Source organism: Neofelis nebulosa, chromosome 3 (genome assembly GCF_028018385.1).
Source record: "Neofelis nebulosa isolate mNeoNeb1 chromosome 3, mNeoNeb1.pri, whole genome shotgun sequence".
NCBI classification, from domain to species: Eukaryota; Metazoa; Chordata; class Mammalia; order Carnivora; family Felidae; genus Neofelis; species Neofelis nebulosa.
The window spans coordinates 173037601-173058102 of NC_080784.1; the positions used below are offsets into that span (position 1 = coordinate 173037601).

General features: G+C 44.2%; 1 protein-coding gene across 10 annotated transcripts in view; it reads left to right on the plus strand.

Moving 5' to 3' along the window:
* Positions 1–20502, plus strand: part of APBB2 (amyloid beta precursor protein binding family B member 2) — a 383779-nt gene that overhangs the window by 326857 nt on the left and 36420 nt on the right. The window contains exon 1 of one of the 10 annotated variants that reach the window (XM_058722769.1): positions 18980–19095. The exons of the other annotated variants lie outside the window; for them this stretch is intronic. The gene's annotated coding sequence lies outside the window, so the exon portion shown is untranslated. Of the gene's footprint in view, positions 1–18979; positions 19096–20502 lie in introns of those variants that run through there. 10 annotated transcript variants of the gene reach the window in all.

Consider the following 20502-nt stretch of genomic DNA (forward strand, 5'->3'; position numbering starts at 1 on the left):
TCAGTGAATATGGTGTCTCTTAAAGAATTTGGTTAATGGGGGCACCTTGTTGGCTCAGCCAGTTAAGCATCTAACTCTTGACTGCAGCTTGGGTCGTGAACTCCCAGTTCATGAGTTCAAGCCCCACATCAGGCTCTGTGCTGACAGAGCAGAGTCTGCTTGGGATTCTCTCCCTCCCTCTCTCTCTCTCTTTCTCTCTCCACCTCTCTCTCTCTCTCTCTCTCTCTCTCTCAAAATAGATAAATAAACTTAAAAAAATAAAAAGAATTTGGTTAATGGTGAAAATTGCATCATTTGTCATGTTTCCTTTTTTGCCAGAAAGTTTCAAGTTAAATTAAATTTTTTTTTTTAATATGAAATTTATTGTCAAATTGGTTTCCATACAACACCCAGTGCTCATCCCAACAGGTGCCCTCCTCAATGCCCATCACCCATTTTCCCCTCCCTCCCACCTCCCATCAACCCTCAGTTCATTCTCAGTTTAAGTTAAATTAAATTCTTAACCTCAGTAATAGACTGAGCTATATGACTGCTGGGTTTTTTTGGATGAGAAATGGTTGAATGTGGTTCAAATTAATATTTAACTTAATTGATTTACAGAATTACTTCTTCCATTTGGTTTTAAATTTCATTTTTCTAACTTAAGAACCTGATAGAATGCTTGCCTTTTATTTGTAAACCACTTAACAGAAGCACATGGGATATAAATTTTAATAATCACAGAGTCCAGTTGTAATGCCCCATTAACCAAGAGGGTGTTTAAAATACAGATATTTTCCCCTGGTTTCCCAATTTTTCAGTAATTGGCAAATGGTATACATTCTGTAACAGGAGTATTTTGAGGGTATTTTTCCCTCTGTAAAACCCCAGAACAGCTTAAAGAATGACAAAGTTAAAAATGTGTGTCTACAGTTAATTAATATTTATTGACCACTCCAAATGACATCTGTGGCTTTCTACATGAATTAGAGAATAATAGTATCACGGAAACCACCTCAGCCCTCACGGTACTTGCTTGCCAGACTCAGTTTGCTTACCACCAGGGATCCCATTACAAAGATAAGCGGCGATTACTAAAAGTATTGCATCTAATGGATGGTGTAGAATTTCTTAATATATTTTGCCCACACATTCGGGGGCCTAGCAGTGATTGTCTGTGCCCCTTTCTTGCCTAAAGGAAATGTCTTAGTTTATCTCCATATAGCTCCTAGCTAAAGAGTTGTTTTGTCTTTTTTACTCACATAAGAGAAGCTATGGAGGATATTTATTAAGGAAGATATAACCTAATCCTATTCATTAAATTCACTAAGTCAAGGGTTGAAAATAAAAAGGAGGGAAAAATGTTTTTAAAAGATCAGGTTTTAGTACGTCTGTGCTGTAGAAATTAGAGTGATTCTTTTTTTAAAAAAATGGTATATATCTTAAGTCTTTGAATCTTCGATCGCTTTTAATCATAATGTTGTTAATCATTCTTTTAGGGCTTGAAACCATGATATTAAAACAGATGATACCAAGGAAGTGTATTAATCAGGACAGGAGGAGAATGGAAATGGCTGTCATCATCCAGAAGGCACACCATCTTTTTTTTTTAAGCTTTACAATGATAACTTAAGCATAATTGTACCTGTATATTTTTAGGTGATCTGTGTTGGCCTTCTTCATGCCCAAGGCCACATCATCCTCATTCCTACCTTGAAGTGTCAAGCTGTGGGGTTTCTTTCCCCCCTCCTTCCTCTGTTATGTGGTCCCATCTACCTCTCTGGGGATTTATTAGACACCCATTTATTATATCCCCACTATGCGCCAGCCACTGTGGTTGGTGCCAAAGATGTAGTTATGAATAAGCTTCATGGTCGCTGTCCTCATAGGGTTGTATTAAGTAGAATAGTAAGTAATTATATGAGTCCTTGAGACCCATGAGTCACTTTGTAATATACCTGTCAAATATTATATGACATTGCTGGCCCTATGGCTTAGCCTGGGTTCCGTCTGTATTGTTAGCCTTTCTGTCACCCTTTGTATCAGTCAGCACTGTCTAGTTTATGCTGCAACCAAAGGGCTCAGTGGCTTAAACAACTCTCATTCTGCTAAATGTCCATGGCAGATTGACTGGAGGCACTGCTTTTTATAGTTGTTGCCCTCATGCTGTGTCTGAGGCTGATGATACAGACACTAACTAGCCTAGACTATTGCCAGCCATGGTCACAAGAAAAAAAGATGCACTGACTCTTAAAAGGTCTGCCTGGAAACAACGTTTTGCTCACATTTCATTGACCAAAGCAAGTTACGTGACCGAGCCTGACTTCAGGGGGTGGGGAAATACACTGCTGCCCTAAGAAGGGGACCAGATATTCACACCACTATAGTGCCCCATAATCTCTTTTATCTCTGTAGTCACGTAGATATTATTAGCACCGAATCTTTTCAACCTTGTGTTGTTACTTAATGCTGTGGGTGTATATGTCTCCCCAGGAAGATTATAAATCTGGCCAGCTCTGGTGCCTTACACTTCCTTGTGTGTGACTCAACATGATACTCTCCTTATACGAGATGCTTAAGAATGCTTTTGATTGTATGAAGAAGAGAATGAAGGGGGAGTAATCAGGACTTTTTCCATGTTTTAATACAACACTTTATAGTTTACTGAGGGTCTGTGTACACTATCTCCTTGAATCTTTTCAGAGACTGAAGACATATCAGATGGCTTTTACAGATCAGGAAAATGAGATGTAGAACTTTCACATGACTTGCTTAGTGTTGCACCCCCCAAAAAGCGATTGAGCTGTGTCTGAAACCGTGAATCCTAAACTCTGGACCAGTGCTTTTTCCTACTCCTTTTAGCCATTAATGCAGACATACCAGCTGTTTCTTGTGTTGAAGATCACACGGGATGGGGGGAAGGAAGCTTTAGAAAAAGAGTTGAAAGCCCCTGACCAGGATGGGGTATATCTCTTGGTATTTGGATGCCAGCCAGGCTGAGGCACGCACAGCGGCAACTCTCAGCTTGTACCCAGCGGGGCAGTGTATTCGTTTCCTGTGGCTGTCATGACATATTGCCACAAACTTGCTGGCTTGCAACACAAATGAATTCTCTCACAGCCTGGAGGCCGCAAGTCTAACATTCGTTTCAGTGGGCAAAATCAAGGTGTTAGCAAGACTGTACTCCCTCCGGAGACCCTGGGAAGAATCCGCTCCCAGCATCTTCCAGTTTCTGGTCGCTCCTGGCCGTTCTTTGGCTGTGGCCATTCCCCTAGTCCCTGCGTCCTTTTCACATAACGTCCTCTTCTGTGTGTGTGATCTCTCTGCCTCTCCCTCATAGGGACATTTGCTGTTGGATTTAGAGCCCACCCAGACAATCTAGGATAATATCCCCATCTCAAAATCTTCAACTTAATCATATCTGCAAAGATCTTTTTTCCCCTGTAAGGTAGTATTTACAAGTTCCAGGGATTAGGACCTGATACTCTGGGGACCATTTCTCAACATACCACAGTCAGGTAGGTTGACTCTGCTACCGGAGCTCTCTTCTCCCCTGCTCTGCTCCTCCATTCTCCTTCCTCAGCTCTCCCCTCCTCTGGGTGGTCCAGATGATGATATCCTGGAAAGACCTTTTGAGTTCAGTGCACCCCAGCAGATCCTGGATCTGCCTCTTCTTGGCTTTGTGACTCTGGGCAAGTTACTCACTCTGAGCCTTGGTGTCCTCCTGTGTAGAGATGGGGGCTTTAGAACCTACATGCAGCTCGGGTAAGATAGTACACGAGAGCAGGCCTGCCATGGGCACCTGGCAGAGAACCGCCACCTCCAACCCCGCTGTCCTTCACACGAGCCCCGCCTCCTGTGCACCTACAGTGTGGGGCGAAGTGGGCTGGAGGCCGAGAGTGCTGCCCGTTGAGATTCGTAGAGCACTTCCTCCCATTTATTTTTCACAGTGAAGTTAAAAATACACGATGTTTATTAAATAATTAATCATCCTTTCCTAGAAGGGTTATTTCATTTCATGGGTGAGGAGTTTATTGCCAGAGAACTATGTCTTCCTCCAAAATGATGTATAACATGCTTTGGTGTCTACGTTTTTAGACACTAGAATGTTTTCTCTCCCTGCCATTTAAGCTTGAAGGTGGTGTGGTGCATATTCATTTGTACTTTGTTCGTTTTAAGAGACACACAGGTGCATAGTGGAGTGACCTCATATTCTTCCATTTCTAAAGTAGTATCCGGAAGCCGACGTGCCAATGCACGTGAGTTCCAGTAAGTTTTAGCATTTACTAAGTATTTAGTGATAAATACCACAGGCAATAAGCCTTCACAGCATTAAGCCTATGAAGAAAAATAAGCAGTTGTATAACTGGCAAGGAAACTAATACAGTGGTATAAGCCAAGAAATATCAAAGCCGTTTTTTTTCCCTCAAAAGCCTTTGTGGTTTCATATACGTTCCTTGTCTACAATCTAAAATTCTGCCCTATTTTGTTTATAAAGCAGTCCCTTCAGACATTTGCCTTATTTTTAGGAAATGTTTATCCTATTACCAGAATAGTAAATAGAGGTTACTCACCATCTTTTTTTTTTTTTTTTAAGTTTATTTATTTCTGAGAGAGTGAGGGAGAGAGAATCCCAAGCACGCTTTGCACTGTCAGTGCAGAGCCGGATGTGGAGCTCAAACTCAATGAACCGTGAGATGGTAACCGAGCCAAAAGCAAGAGTCAGACGCTTAACCCACTGAGCCACCCAGGCACCCCACGCCATCTTTGACCTAATGACATTAGAGACCTGAACTGCTAGTGTGAGAAGGGCCGGGAGACCAAAACCGGCTTGCTGAGGAGTCTGTCATCCGCTGGTCAACACCTGCCATGGACGTGGGGCAGGCGGGCACAGATTGGCCCGAGTCCTCGTGTAACTAACTTTGCAGCAGAATCAAACCTATAAATATGGAGGACAAACTAATGGCTGCCAGAGGAAGCGGGGAGGGTTGAAGGAGAGTGTGAGAGGCCCGCTTTCCATTGTGGAATGAGTAAGGCACGGGGATAAAAGGTAGGGCACAGGGAATATAGTCAGTGGTACTGTACCAGCACTTTGTGGGGACAGATGGCACGTGTGGTGAGCATAACAAAATGTATAAACCTTTTGAATCACTATCCTGTACACCTGCAAGTGATGTGACACTGGGTGTCAACTATATTCAGATTAAAAAAATAAATAAAAAGAAAAACAAAAAACAACCAGTAACCTATCTACAGGAAAAGTAAAAACTTGGAGGAAAAGTCTCGAATGGTGGATATTCTCCATACCTACCATCATCTCCGAAATTTAGTAGTTTACTGATAAATACCTAATGAGGGAAAAAAGAAAGGAGAGAATTGTTCTCCTGGAAAACCGACCATGGCTGCAAAGGGAGAACTTGTTTTGAGGACCTGACTGTGAATCAGAAGGGCTGAATTTGTAGCAGCTCCCGGCACAGAGCGGTATGCAGTGTTCAGAACAAGCAAGAACACCCAGGACGTTTAGTTTATGGGTAAACAGCCTAAATGTAGTGTTTGAATGTTAAGTGTTTAAAGCATTTGCACTGTCTGACAACAGACACACAGCACTTGCGACAATGGGGCCTTTTGTTTTTGTTTGCCACACCTCTGGAAGAAATCAAATGGGTTCTCCAGATTTGAATCGCAGCCCTGCCTGCCACTTACTATGTATGTGTTCTTGGGCAAGTTACATCACCCTCTCTGTACCTCAGTTTCCTCATCAGGAACTAACATTGCTTACCTCCCAGGAGTGAGTGGGTTACTCTCACTGAGAGCTGAGGACGGCATCTGGCACATCCATAGTGAGTGCAGTTGTCTGGTTGAACCCCTGTTCCATCCTAGCCCTCCCCTGCTGGCCTCTGACCCCCTGCCCCCCCCCCCCCACCAGGCTGTATTTCCAGGCTGTGCCTGGATTTGGCCACTGGGAGGCGCTGAAGGAGTGAAAAGCCAGCAAGGGTTCCTCTCCCCTTTCTGGGCCTCCTGGCTGTTGTCACTTCGTGGCTCCAGCCACCTGTCACCTGTTGGCTTTTCAACTCTTCCATTACTCAAATCACCAATTTTGTGAAACTCCCTGTTTATAGCAGTTTTGTTTTCCTGGTTGTGCCCTGACTGATAAGGACTAGGCACCCATCTACCACCATTATTATTGTGATGGTCGTTGGTGCTGCTCTTGTGGTCTCATGGGAAACTGAAACTCAGGAGGTAAAGCGAATCAACCAGAATCCCACAGTTGGCATGTAGAAGACCCCAGCATAAAACCTTTTTCATTAAATCTCTCCTTCTCCCAAGGCTTTGGATGGGCTGATATGTTCAACTCTAATTCGTCTGAGTTTTCAGTGTTTTGCCAAGGGACTCACTCCCTTTCTGGATTCCCACCTATTGGAAGATACGTCTACCTGGACATGTGCTGAGGAAACAGCCATCCTAACTGCCACTGACTACTTTGCAGTCACAGACTATCAGGTCAGGACTGACCTCACCTCATGTGGTTCTACCACACTGGGGGTGTGGGTGTTAGTTAAAGACCATTGATTACAAGCAACAGAAAACAATTCGAGTGATCTTAAACAAAGGACCCAGAGTCTGAAGTAATGTCAGGATGTACTCTTCTTGGCTTCATACTTTTCTCTGCTTCATATGGTAAAAAATAACGATTTCTTTTCTAGCCAGTCTTAGAATGTAGTCTCTCAATTCCAAATTCCTGAGGGGAGAGACTCTCACCCGGCATAGACCAGTCACCCACCTTAGTCTAAATTAACTGGCCAGGTTCATTTCACGCAAGATGTCAACAAGGAACCTGCTGTTCCACATGGGTTTGGGTGGTGTGGTATTTCCCAGAAAGGGGGGCCAACACGGATAAGCGAACAAGTATCCACTGTAGAGCTCATTTCAGGATGTCAAACAGCTTAATCATCATGGGAATAGCAGTGGCCATATTTGTGCCAGATGCAATGCTAATTACATTATATCTGGGGGGTTTTGTTTGTTTTATTTTAATCCTTAGAACAGGCCTTAGAAGACAGGTGTTATTTACCTTTTACAGATGAGGAAAGGCGAAAGGGAAAATTTTGCATTTGTATAATACAAAGCTCCGCAAGCCAACCAAAACATTACAGGTCTTTGCTTCTAGTGGGAATTAAAATATATCAACTTAGAAGGGCAACACTGGTTAGCTCATGCTGACCAGAAGTTGTGAGTAGTGGCTAAGTATACCTTTGACTGACAGAGAAAGGCAGTGTGGGTGCAAATCAAAGTCGTTTATTATTTGTATGAGAAATGCATTTTAAAATAAGACATCCTTGGTGGCTAAAAATAATAAAATGGTCCTTTGGTGGTTAAAAGGATTGATTTGGTCCAGCCCCCAGTCTTTGAAAATAAGGAATTTTATTTGAAGTAAGTAATTTAGGTTCTTTGTGAGAAGTTCTGTCAACTTCTAAGATGATTCAGAGTTCAGAATACTGATTCAGTCTGACTGTATCAGGAGTGTTTAAATATACATTTTCACTCACTCAATAAGTCATGAATTCACTTAATTGACATCGGTGCACTCAGAGTCCAAGCAGACTTTGAGCTGTAAGCATTTGCTCCTCTCCTTCTGTTTAATCCTCACACATCTTACACGTCATGTTTTCCGAAACTTCTAAAAATGGGATTGCTTACCCATGTTGAAATTGGCCATTGGATTGTTGTGTTCCTAAAGACAAGTTATAAAACTTGCTCAAATGATTTAGTTTTCCCCCTCTTTTTCTCAAAATGTTTTCTACATGAGCAGAGAGTGTGGCATCTACAATCTAGAGGACCGGAGATGCTCCAACTTGAGCCGCGTCAGAATCCGCTGTCGGTGTTCAAAAAGCACGATGGCTGAGTCCCGTCCTCACAGTCTGTGATTCAGGATGTCTGGGGTAGAGCCTGAGAACTTGCATTCCTAACAAGTCCCCAAGTGAGGCGAATTTTATCTGCGGGCCACCCTTTGAACACCCCTGCTCTAGACTGGAGACTGTAGAGTTTGCTGAGATGAAGCATGAATGCTTTCCGTCTTGCAGCTTTATGAGGAATCAGTGGGGATGGCAGATTTGAATAATGAGTCTGTTTAGTCAGAAAGGGCCGCTTCTTACTAAGAGCTCTGTCTGGAATATATGAGCTTCCTTTCGTTGAGCGGGGAAGATAATTCGCAGAGGATTTACTAGTATGATCATGAAGCTTCAAATTTAGAGCCCCTTTGCCTGAGTGGCTCATTCGATTAAGTGTCCGACTTCAGCTCAGGTCATCATCTCGCTGTTTGTGGGTTTGAGCCCCGCGTCGGGCTCTGTGCCGACAGCTCAGAGCCTGGAGCCCGTTTCAGATTCTGTGTCTCCCTCTCTCTCTCTGCCCCTCCCCCACTGGTGCTCTGTCTCACTCTCTCAAAAATAAATAAATGTTAAAAGAAATTTAAAAAAATTAGGGCCCCTTTTAAGGTTTAGCAATGAGTTCACCTGGTTTTTGTAAAATTTGCAAAAGGAAGGTACTTTTGTATTCCTTTTCATAAAGAGCCCCAGAAATTATCTGATCTCTAGCTTCCCTGAAACCCGAATCAACTCTCTGATCATTAACTAGTATAGTCAACTCATGTGTATGAAAGGGATACAGTTTGTAAGAAAGAGAAGCCTTTCAGCAGTCTGTAAGTGCCAGAAATTAGGATAAAAGAAAGACATCATCTCAGGACATGAGCCTCACGTGTGAACTTTGTGTGGCACTGAATTTAATTGAATGAGCTCAGTGGGGCATTAAGGCAGATGAAAATCCAAGCTGATCTTAGCTGGCTCACTAAATGATCAGCTTGCTGTGTGTGCTGTGTGTTTTGTTTATTTTCTATGTATTTGTTTTATTTATCTATCTATTTAGTGACAAGAGCTGATGTGGAGAATGAGTTGCGCTCAAGTTCTGGTTTCACCTCTTATAAACTCGCTTACTCTCTGAACCTCTTTACCTGTGAAAAGGAAACGGTAGTAATTGCCAACTTATTACAGCTCATGGGATGATGAAATGATAGATACGAACAGACATTTGTTGATGTTTGAAGATACACAACTGTTCTTATGTGAAGATACAAAATGCTATGCAAATTAGTAGTTATACAAGTCTACACAAATAGTACACTAATGAATGGTTCATATTAATTGAATGACCAAAAGGCCATTCTGCTAGATCAAGGGTCAGCAAATTTTTCTATAAAAGGAAAGACTAAATATTTTAGGGTTTGTGGGTCCTTCTGTCTCTGTCTTGACTACTCAACTCTGCCACCGTTAGATAAAAGCAGCCATGGACAAGACAGAAATGAATCACTGTGGTTCCAGTAAAGCTTTATTTATGAAAACAAGCGTTGCTATGCTGGATAATGTATCAAAATTCCTCTGAAATGCCATTGTCCCTCACAATTAGGAACTTCCTGCTGAACATGAAGATAAAACAGATACTAGCAATTATAAATAATGTTTTAATTTAAACTCCAGCACCAAAGGATCTAAAAGCTGGCAAATTTCATCTGCTTTACTTTCCATAGTTCCTGACATGGCTGACATCTCTTTGGGGGATGAGGGCACATAAATAGAAGAGGGAAGGCAAAGTGTGGAAAAGGAGTGGTTCAAGGTTAAGTACAGTTAGTTAAATGTCCAACTTCAGCTCAGGTCATGGTCTCATAGTTCACGATCTCACTGCTCTTAGCACAGAGCCCGCGTTGGATCCTCTGTTCCCCTTTCTCTGCCCCTGCCCCACTTGTGTGCTTTCTCTCTCAAAAATAAATAAACACTTAAGAAAATTAAAAATTAAACTTACCTATGGGATTCAGCCTCAACCGCAAACTCTAAGAACGGAGTTTTGTGACCACCAAGAAATTAAGTGGCTCTATTTTATAATCTCCTTTTTTTTTTTTTTTTTTTTTTTTTGAGAGAGAGAGAGAGAGAGAAAGCGTACAAGTGAGCAAGGGGCAGAGAGGGAGGGAGAGAGAGAGAGGTTCACCGGAAACATGAACGAGCTCACCGGGATGCAGGACTGGAACTCCTGAACCATGAGATCATGACCTGAGCCGAGTCACATGCTTAACCGACTGAGCCACACGGGCGCCCTTCTCCTAATTACTTTTTAAAGATCACTGATATGATCTGTGATCATTGGGTCTGTGAACATTGCAAAACTGAAGTAAGTTTTAGTCAGGGGACCCACCAAAAAGACAGTTTGCCTATTCATCTCAAAAGGGAAGACAAGGGTCGCCTGGGTGGCTCAGTTGGTTAAGCCTCTGACTCGTTTTTGGCTCAGGTCATGATCTCACGATTCTTGAGGTCAAGCCCCATATCCAGCTCCTCACTGATAGCACAGAGCCTGCTTGGGATTCTGTCTCTCTCCCTCTCTCTCAGCCTCTCCCCTACTTTCTCTCTCTCTCAAAATAAATAAACTTTTAAAAAAGGGGAAGTTAATCGTGAGCCATGAATAATGTTTCTGTAAGCATTCACGTGTAGGTTTTTGGGTGAACATAAGTTTCCACTTCTTCCGGGTAAACACCCAGGACTGGGACTGCTGGGTTGTGTGGGAATGGGGTGTTTAGCTTCTGGAGAAACTGCCAACGCACTCTGTGAAGTAACTCCCCCTTCGCTTTCCCGGCGACAGTGGACGAGCCCCGCGTGCTCAGCGTCCTCGGCAGCACTTTGTGTTGCCCGGTTTCTGTGGGGTTTTGTCGCTATTACGTCAGCACTCTAAAATGTGTGACGTGGTAACCCGTTGTGCTCTGAACATGCATTTCCCTAATGAATAAGGACGTTGAGCATCTTTCCTGTGCTTACGAAAACCATATATCTTCTTTGGTGAGGTATCTGTTTAAATGTTTTTGTGCCTTGAAAAAATGGGGTGGATTTTCTTATTATTGGTTTTATTTATAATTGCCCCAAACTGGAAACAACGTAAATATCCACCACTGGTAGATGGATAAACACACCATGGTACATCCATGCAATGAAATTTCTCAGCAGTAAAAAGGAACGAAGCGCTGGGGCGCCTGGGTGGCGCAGTCGGTTAAGCGTCCGACTTCAGCCAGGTCACGATCTCGCGGTCCGTGAGTTCGAGCCCCGCGTCAGGCTCTGGGCTGATGGCTCGGAGCCTGGAGCCTGTTGCCGATTCTGTGTCTCCCTCTCTCTCTGCCCCTCCCCCGTTCATGCTCTGTCTCTCTCTGTCCCAAAAATAAATAAAAAACGTTGAAAAAAAAATTAAAAAAAAAAAAAAAAAGGAACGAAGCGCTGATATACGCTCAACAATTACGCTAAGTAAGAGAAGCAAAATTCCGGAGCTACATACAGTTTGGTTCCATGGATGACATTTGAGCAAAGGCAAAACTATAGGGACAAAAACCAGACCAGTGGTAGACCAGAGTTGATTGCCCCTGCCTCCACTTTCCCAACCGTAGGTTTAATATGAGTTTAGGCTTTAGTTTCTCTTTTCTTTTCTTTTCTTTTTTCTCTTTCTTTTATTTTGAAAGAGAGAGTACATGTGTGCAAGTGGGGAATGGGCAGAGGGAGAGAGTGAATCTTAAGCAGGCTACAGTCAGTGCGGAGCCCCATCTTGGGGCTCCTTCTCGTTGAAACTCGATCACGTCAGAGCTCGATGGTGAGATCATGACTTGCGTCGAGATCAGGAGTAGGAGACTTAACCATCTGAGCCACGCAGGTGCCCCTGAGCTTGAGTTTCTAATACAGAAACACAAACGTGATTTTCCTCTAATTTTAATTGTGGAAATTGCCAGACAGTAGGCATTTCCCTTGACCCTCATTTTCATTCCTGAGTAGACCTGGAGACAGCCTGGCCCTCTTCATCCTCATGCATTCAGGGCCCCTGTACCTCCCTGCAGTTCTGCCTTCCAAGGGGTTGCATAGGGAGATGATGGAGCCAGATGCACTTTGAGAATTGAGTGCTGAGCTGATTCTCACAGGATTCTGAATCATAAAGGGTAACGATTGATGTTCACCTCCCACCCCCTAGCAGATGGGAACAAGAGAACTATTGGGTGAAGTGGGGGGAGGAAGGATAAGTCAATTTCTCCATAGTACAGTGAATGCCAGGGAAATGCCCACTGTCTTTGGTCTAGTGGGAGGTTCTGTCTGCCGAATATTGCATTCAGAAAACGAGCTATGCTCCCTGATTAGGGCTTGGAAATGTCTTCCACTTACAAAGATTTTTGTTGTACACATCTATTATAAATAGCCCTTGCATGTTATAGGGCAGAGCATGAAGAATTCAGGTCATTGGACAGGAGAATTGGGTTTTTGTTTTGTTTTGTTTTTTTTCAAAATCTTCATTACAAGATGCTGTGGTCAAACCTGGAGGATTTTTAGAATAAACGTCGCATCCGTATGTGAGTGCAAGGAAAACTTCTGCTGTATCTGGTGTTTTGTGGGTGGAGGAGGTTTTCTTTTAAAAATTCACGTTATGGATTCCTCTAAGGGCAACCATCAGGTACACAGTCCTTTAAAATAAGTTGGGAAAGATTACTCTTGGTGCACAACTCCCTGGCTTTTATTGTTTGAGTTCATTGTGGATCTGAGTTTACATTCCTTTTTGCTGTTTATTTATCCTTGTGGCCATTGTTGGGCTCATTTGCGTCTGGTTTCTTGCCACTCACAATAGAGTCTCTGGACTAGAGCATCAGCATCACCTGGGAACTTTAAAAAAAATTTTTTTTAATGTTTGTTTATTTTTGAAAGAGAGAGAAACAGAGTGCAAACAGGAGAAGGAGCAGAGAAAGAGGGAGACACAGAATCCAAAGTGGGCTCTAGGCTCTGAGCTGTCAGCACAGAGCCAGAGGTGGGGCTCGAACCCATGAACAGTGAGATCATGACCTGAGCCAAAGTCAGACGCTTAGCCGACTGAGCCACCCAGGTGCCCCTCACCTGGGAGCTTTTAAGAAATGCAGGTCCCACCCCAAACCTACTGAATCAGTGTTGGCATTTTAACAAATCCCCAGAGGATGTATTTGCACATGGAAGCCTGAAAGGCACTGATCGAGGTCGAGGTCCTGTACAAACATCCCACCTGCTTGATTGATAACTTGTTGGGATTGTGTGTGACCCCCGGAAGTGTACTGTTGGTGCATTTTCCTGATGTCCGTGCAAGTGTGAGTGTGGGTGCATGCCACTTTACTACAGTGAAATTAATTTAGTAAGAACACTTACTGAGTTTGGTGCTCAGTGCTGAGATGGGCACCAAAGATACCAAAACCAAATAAGGCGTGGTTGAGTTTCCAGGAGCTCAGAGTCTAGTTGGGGGACACAGAAAAAGCCACAACATCACATTGTCCATTGTCTTTATCTGTGTTGTTTGACTTCCTTCCTCCACACAATTCCAGTGCCCTTCTCTGTCTTTCTCAGTGCATGTAGTCCACTGGCCACCTGCTTCTGAGTCCTTCAGGTACATATATGAGAAGAGCATGGGTCACCCCAGACCTACTGAATCACACTCTTGGGGTGAGCCCTGACTCTTCATTTTAATGATTAGTATGCATGTTATAATTTGAGAACCACTGACCTGGGTGCTGCTTTGATATCCTTTGTAATTATGCAATGTGGTAACAAAGGAATGTTTATTTATTTAATTTTGAGAGAGAGAGAGAGAGAGAGAGAGAGAGAGAGAGAGAGAGAGACCAGGGGAGGGGCAGAGAGAGAGAGGGAGACAAAGAATCCTAAGCAGGCTCTGCACTGTCAGCACAGAGCCCATCTCGAGATCATGGCTTGAGCTGAAATCAAGAGTCGGACGCTTAACCGACTGAACCACCCAAGGAATGTTTAAATACGACTTCAAATATTTAAAGAATCATTTGGAGTTTTCCTTACACCAAATTCAGGGAGAGTTGCTAGTGGCCTCCAAGTTCAAAGCTGCTTTTATCTTGGGTGAGACAATGTAAAGATCTTTGTGGATAGTACTCAAGGATTGTTTGAATTCATATTTATATATTTTCTAGCAGCATATTTTCTAGTAGCAAATGAAAATGCTTTGTTCTATAATGAGTTAACAGTGTGAACATTGTTATGACAATCCTGTGACTTTCTTGTTTAATGTTTATACTCATCTAATCAAACAAATTGAAATTGGATTATGGCCGTTGCACATTATAGCAGTTATCCAGTTTAAATGCAGGTCTGAAGGAAATAAAATTGATTTTTCTATGCTACTTGGGGACATCATAGATTATTAGTGTGCTGGTTGAATTTTCAATTAGGTTAGTATGGAGGAGAGAAAGATTAGTAGTTGTTTTTTTTAAATTTTTTTAAATGTATTATGTAAATAAACTGTAATATTTCATTCTAATTAGGGAGCCAGATGACTTTTAAAGGTTTGGCGATCTGCTTCCATACTTTTATTTAAAGCATGCCAGGTTTTTAAAGTGGATAATAATTTCGAGGAACACTTTTATTTTTAAAAAGCAAATAATGGAGTTGTACGCCATGATAACACTCAGTTACTGCAGTAACAGCTACCTTACTTTTCAGGTAATGAACTGCAAAACGTATCAGAATTTCGTAGATGGCTGAACCTATCTTTTTTTTTTTAATTTTTTTTTATATTTATTTATTTTTGAGACACAGAGTGAGACAGAGTACAAGCAGGGGAGGAGCAGAGAAAGAAGGAGACACAGAATCCGAAGGAGGCTCCAGGCTCCAAGCAAGCGTTCAGTACAGAGCCTGATGTGGGGCTCGAACCCATGAACTGTGAGATCATGACCTGAGCCAAAGTCAGTCACTTAACCGACTGAGCCACCTGGGCACCCCTGAACCTTTTTATAAACTAAACCCTTTTTAAAAAATTCCCTTCATTCTGTAAATACCTTTTGTGTACCTGCTCTGTGTAAGCACCACGCCCGACACTAGGGATTCAGAATTGATCTAACACAAGTCCTTCACAGAAACAAATGTTTCAGTACCACTGACTGCTAGGAAAGCAGAGCAATGGGCCACAGAAACACAAAGGCAAGAATGATGAGCCCTGGGGAGTAGGAAAAGGCTTCATGGAAGACCTGACTTGATCTGGACCTTGACTCAGGAGTAAGAGTTGACAAAATGAAAATTTATTCTTTAAATTGTAAAGGCATTACATGTTCATTACATGCTCATTTTAGAAGGGACGCCTGAGTGGCTCAGTCAGTTAAGTGTCCCACTCTTGATTTTGGCTCAGGTCATGATTGCGTGGTTTGTGAGATCGAGCCCCACATCAGGCTCTGCACTGACAGTGCGGAGCCTGCTTGGGATTCTCTCTCTGTATCTCTGTGCCCCCTTCCCCGACTTCTCTCTCTCTCAAAATAAATAATAAACTTTAAAACAAAAAAAAAGTACCTATAGGAAAAAATTAATTGATTAAATTTGATCATTATGAACGGTATTAAGTACTAACTGTGTATCAGGAAATGTGCTTGATGCTGAAAATACAATGGTGAACAGTCCACAAGACCAGTCTTAGGTTCACTAACTAGAAAGACTTACAAACTATTACACTCACAGTTGTGCTTTGTTACACCTAAAAGATACAGATTAAAATCAGCCAAGGAAAGGGGCGCCTGGGTGGCTCAGTCGGTTAAGCGTCCAACTTCGGCTCAGGTCACGATCTCACGGTTTGTGGGTTCGAGCCCCGTGTCGGGCTCTGTGCTGACAGCTCAAACCCTGGAGCTGCTTCGGATTCAGTTTCCCTCTCTCTCTCTCTCTGCCCCTTCCCTGCTTGTGCTCTGTCTCCCTCTCTCTCTCTCTCTCAAAAATAAACATTAAAAAAAATTTTTTTTTAAATCAGCCAAAGAAAGGGTTGCATAGGGCGGAGTTCAGGAAATTTCCAGAGAGCCTCGGTTGTCCTCTCTCTGTGGGGTCATGGACAGTATAGCTTTTCCAGCATCAGTGTGTGATAGTATGCACAAAGTATTGGTGACCAGGGAAGTTCATCTGAGCCTTGGTGTCCAGAATTTTTATTGAGGCTCCATCACATAGGCATGGTTGATGACCCATGTGGTTGACCTCAGACTCTAGCCCCTCCAGAAGTGGAATTGATGCCGAATAACCCAAAGCCCCTGCCCCAAACCACATTGTTAGATTACCTAGTGTGACCCAAGACCTGCAGGCAGACAGAAACACTAGTAATAGGCATGACATGCCATGGTCTAAGAGCTTACCTCCAGAAGCTGAGGGAAAAGGCCAGACCTCTGTTGGGTCAAGGTTGAATTCTTTACTACACAGAAACAAAACCAGACACTACAGTAAGTGTATAAGACTCACCATAAAGTGAGGGAGAAGAGGACTGTAAAGAAAATATCTGGGATGCTGGGGAATGGAGAGGGTAGGGGTATGAACTGCCAGTTAGGAAGATTTTCCCAAGGAAGTGGACTGAGATATGAAGGACGAAAGGGATTAGCCAGATGAGCAGTGCAGTGAAGAGCATTCCAGAGGAGGGAACAGATGGTGCAAAGCCTCTGAGGTGGGAAGTAGTTGGGAATGTTTCAGAAACTGGAACATGAGGCTGGAGCAGAGAGAAGAAGGAGGGAATGTGATTGCAGCATCGGTTGTAGAGAGAATAAGGACCAGATCGCAGGAGGCCTCAGTGACCCCTGAAATGATTATGGACTATATCTCTCCAGTCAATGGGAAGCCATTGGAGGGTTTTACAGTCTGAGCATGGATGCTCAGGTTTGTGATTTGTTTGTTTAAAGGGACACACGTGTGGCAGCTGTGAGAGTAGCCCATCGGGGGTGAGCGTGGAACCAGGGAGACCGTTGGAAGACTGTGCTAACTGTCTAGATGAGAGACGGTGGTGGCTGGAAATAGGGTGGAGGCAATGGGGTTGGAGGGAGGGTAATGAGTTTGAGAGGACAGTGGCCAGTAGAGTTGGCAGGACTTGTCAAGCACGACTTCTCTGCCAGGGGACGCTCAGCTGTCATACTGTGTTGTTACCTTCGGGCATCTGGCAGCTCTTTTGCTTCTCATTTGTTGTTTCCACCCTCCTATAGGCAAGTAACCAAACTCCCTAGAATTATGCGTAAGGAAAGAAGGGCAGCCTCGAAGGGGTGACAGGTGGGATTCTGTGAAATCAGCTCGTATCTCCAGATTTGGTGATGCCTGTTCTGACTGCCGAACCCCAAGCCCAAGACTCACCCCCACTTCCAGTGGAGGCTGTGTTCCACACAGTTGTGGTTGCCAGAGCAGCTCATTGTAAACAGCATTTCTAAATAGCTGAGGAATTATTGGTCATAGATTCAGATATGCCATGTGTTAAAACCTGTCCTCCTTGAAAAACAACTGATAACCAGAAAAGCCTACAATAGAGTTGTCAGCACAGAGCCCAGCATTTAGGAAGAGCTTAATAAATGTTGAACAAATGAGTAGATGTTTAATCTGCTTTTAAAGCACGAACACTAAAAGAATTACCAGTATACCTGTGGTGTGTTTTACTAAACCCAGACAAGACTCCTAGTTACACACTCCCTTGATTTTCTTGTGTGTGTTTTGTGGATTATATTCCTTTCCCTGTTTTAAAAAAAAAAAAAAGTGTATGGTACTTTTTTTGTTTTTTTTTTTTAATTTTTTTTTAACATTTATTTATTTTTGAGACAGAGAGAGACTTGGGGCGCCTGGGTGGCGCAGTCGGTTAAGCGTCCGACTTCAGCCAGGTCACGATCTCGCGGTCCGTGAGTTCGAGCCCCGCGTCAGGCTCTGGGCTGATGGCTCGGAGCCTGGAGCCTGTTTCCGATTCTGTGTCTCCCTCTCTCTCTGCCCCTCCCCCGTTCATGCTCTGTCTCTCTCTGTCCCAAAAATAAATAAAAAACGTTGAGACAGAGAGAGACAGCATGAACGGGGGAGGGGCAGAGAGAGAGGGAGACACAGAATCGGAAGCAGGCTCCAGGCTCCGAGCCATCAGCCCAGAGCCCCATGTGGGGCTCGAACTCACGGACCGCGAGATCGTGACCTGAGCTGAAGTCGGACGCCCAACCGGCTGAGCCACCCAGGCGCCCCCAAAGTGTATGGTACTTTGAATATAACAGAAAACATGGCTGATGTCCCCTGCCTATTTCATTTGGTTAAATTGTCCAATCAAACATCTTGCCCAGAATCAATGAGAAGAAGTACTTTGAGTACACACGGAATATAGACAGTAAGAGATCTTGGATTTTCCTTTCAAACTCTGTTTTAGTCAATGACTGGCCAGCATTCATTTAAAATGCTGTCACTTAGCCAACTGGACACTTTCCTGCTTCTGTGTCTGGGGGAGTGGATTCTCAACTAGAGATGGTAGCGTTGGGATGCCAGTGTCATCTTGGAGCAGGAAACAAAAAGTGCCGTAAGAGATGCCGGGATTGGAGAGGTGTGTAGGGGTGAATGACTTGCTGTTAAGCGTTTCCTGGAAATTGGCAGGGAATCTGAAAAATACCTTTAAGCTCAGTTCAGCACTCGCTGCCTCATTTATCAAGCTACAGTTTGGACCTGCTTTGTCTTGACATTGAAAAGGCTTTCTGGCTGTGGCTTGCAGTGCTCCCTCCCCTCCCACTCCTGCCTCCTGCTCCCCTACGCCCCCACTCCCCGCGGCAGGGTTCAGGCAGGGTCTGTTGGGAACCAGAAAGCCAAGCCCAGGACGTCAACTTTGTAAAGCGGTTCAGCGAGATCAGAATGAACTTTCCAAGTCCCGAGTGTCCAAAATGGGAAATGTTCGTCCTAGAACGGGTGGGCTCGTTGGGGATGAAGGTATTTACCTACCCGCACGCCCCCTCCCCCCAACTTGCTTGCCTTGGGCCTGGTGTCAGGCAGCTGGAAGCCCCTACGGGGGACACCTGCTGGGCACACCTGGCAGGGGGTGGGGGGGAGGGAGGGGCGGCTCCTCCCCAGCAGCCAATGGGCGGCCGCGGCGGGCGGCGGCGGGCGGAGAGCGCGGGCAGGCCCCGCGCTGGGAGGCGCGGACGCTGGGAGGCGCGGAAGGCACCGGCTTCAACTTAAGACGGAAGGAGCGCGCCGCTGCTGATTCGAGCGGCCACGGCCGGCTGGCTGGTGTGGTCACCGCCGTCCTCGTCCCAGCGCCAGGGCCGCGCGGGAGGCCAAGGTGAGAAACGTGGGGAAGGGGCGGCGGGCCTTTGTCTGCAGGTGCGTGCAGAGGTAACGAGCGGGGTCCGATCCCGAGCTGGCTCGCGGGGACAGCGAGGCGGGCCCAGGGGACCCGCGGGACAAAGGCTGCACCCTCCCTTCGCCAGAGTCGGCGCTTAGCGAAGTGCCTGGTAGTGGGCAGCTGGAGGGCTAAGGGGGAGCCTTTCTGCCTCGCTGGAGAGAAGGGTGAAGAATCTGTGAATTGGAGGCGTGCGGTGGGATGCGGGAAGCTTTTGATCCCAATTGACGAGCGCAGCAGTAGCCCTTTGGAGGCTCTGCTCTGGGCATTTCTCTTGTGGCCAGTGTTAGGGTTGAGTAAATGAGTGTATTCATTTCACATGCCCTCTGGTGAATCCACATGTATGTCTTCTTGTCTGTTAGGAGAATCTTGATAATCCAATTTTGGGATTAAAAGCAATATTCTTTGGTGTAAAAAGACTGCATTTACAAACAATTTTAGTTATATGGTTTAGAATATCTATCTGTGTGACTTCCATGTGACAAAGTGTTTCAAATTCCCAAAATGTAGAAAATGACCTCCTTGCTCTTGGCATTGAAAAAGGAGTTGTTTTTTGTTTTTTTTTTTTTTTTCATAAAGAAAAACATGATGTAAATAATGCATACAGATTTGATCACATTCTCAGGGAATCTGTGCCTTCTCTCTCTCCATTATCTGTTTCCCTGTACCGATATTGTAACCAGGCACATCTATTGATTCCCTAATTAATGTGTGGTTGTGAATCTTCATTACTGCCTTGGGTGGGAGAAGGCAGAGGAGCAGACGATCCCATTAGTCTTTTTTTTTTTTTTTCTTTTTATAACTGCAGCTGCAGCCTGGCTTGACTTGAATCCTGAGTGGTGGGTTATGCCCGCTTTCCTTGTGTTGTGTTTTTTGGGTTCCTTAGACCATTGGGCAGTTTCTTCTCCATCCTCACCCTGACACAAAAGCAGTTTGCAAGTTTTCTGACTAAAGCTCAGATCTTTGGCACTGCCTTTTAGTTGGTACTGCTTTGTGATAGGAGTTATTTGGTGTCCTGATGCCTTTCCCAGGGACTTAGAAGCATAACATATTATGAAAAAAGCAGCTTTAAATCCCTATTTGAAAATTTTGTCCGTAATTTGGGTTGTTTTTTTTTTAATGCTTCTTTATTTATTTTTGAGAGATAGTGAACAGGGGACGGCAGAGTGAGAGGGAGAGAGAGAATCCCAAGCAGGCTTCACACTGTCAGTGCAGAGCCCGATGTGGGGCTCAATCTCACAAACCGTGAGATCATGACCTGAGCTGAAATCAAGAGTCAGATGCTTAACTGAGCCACGCAGGTGCCCCTTGTCCATAATTTTGTAAAAGTCGTTGGTGGCTGTGTTG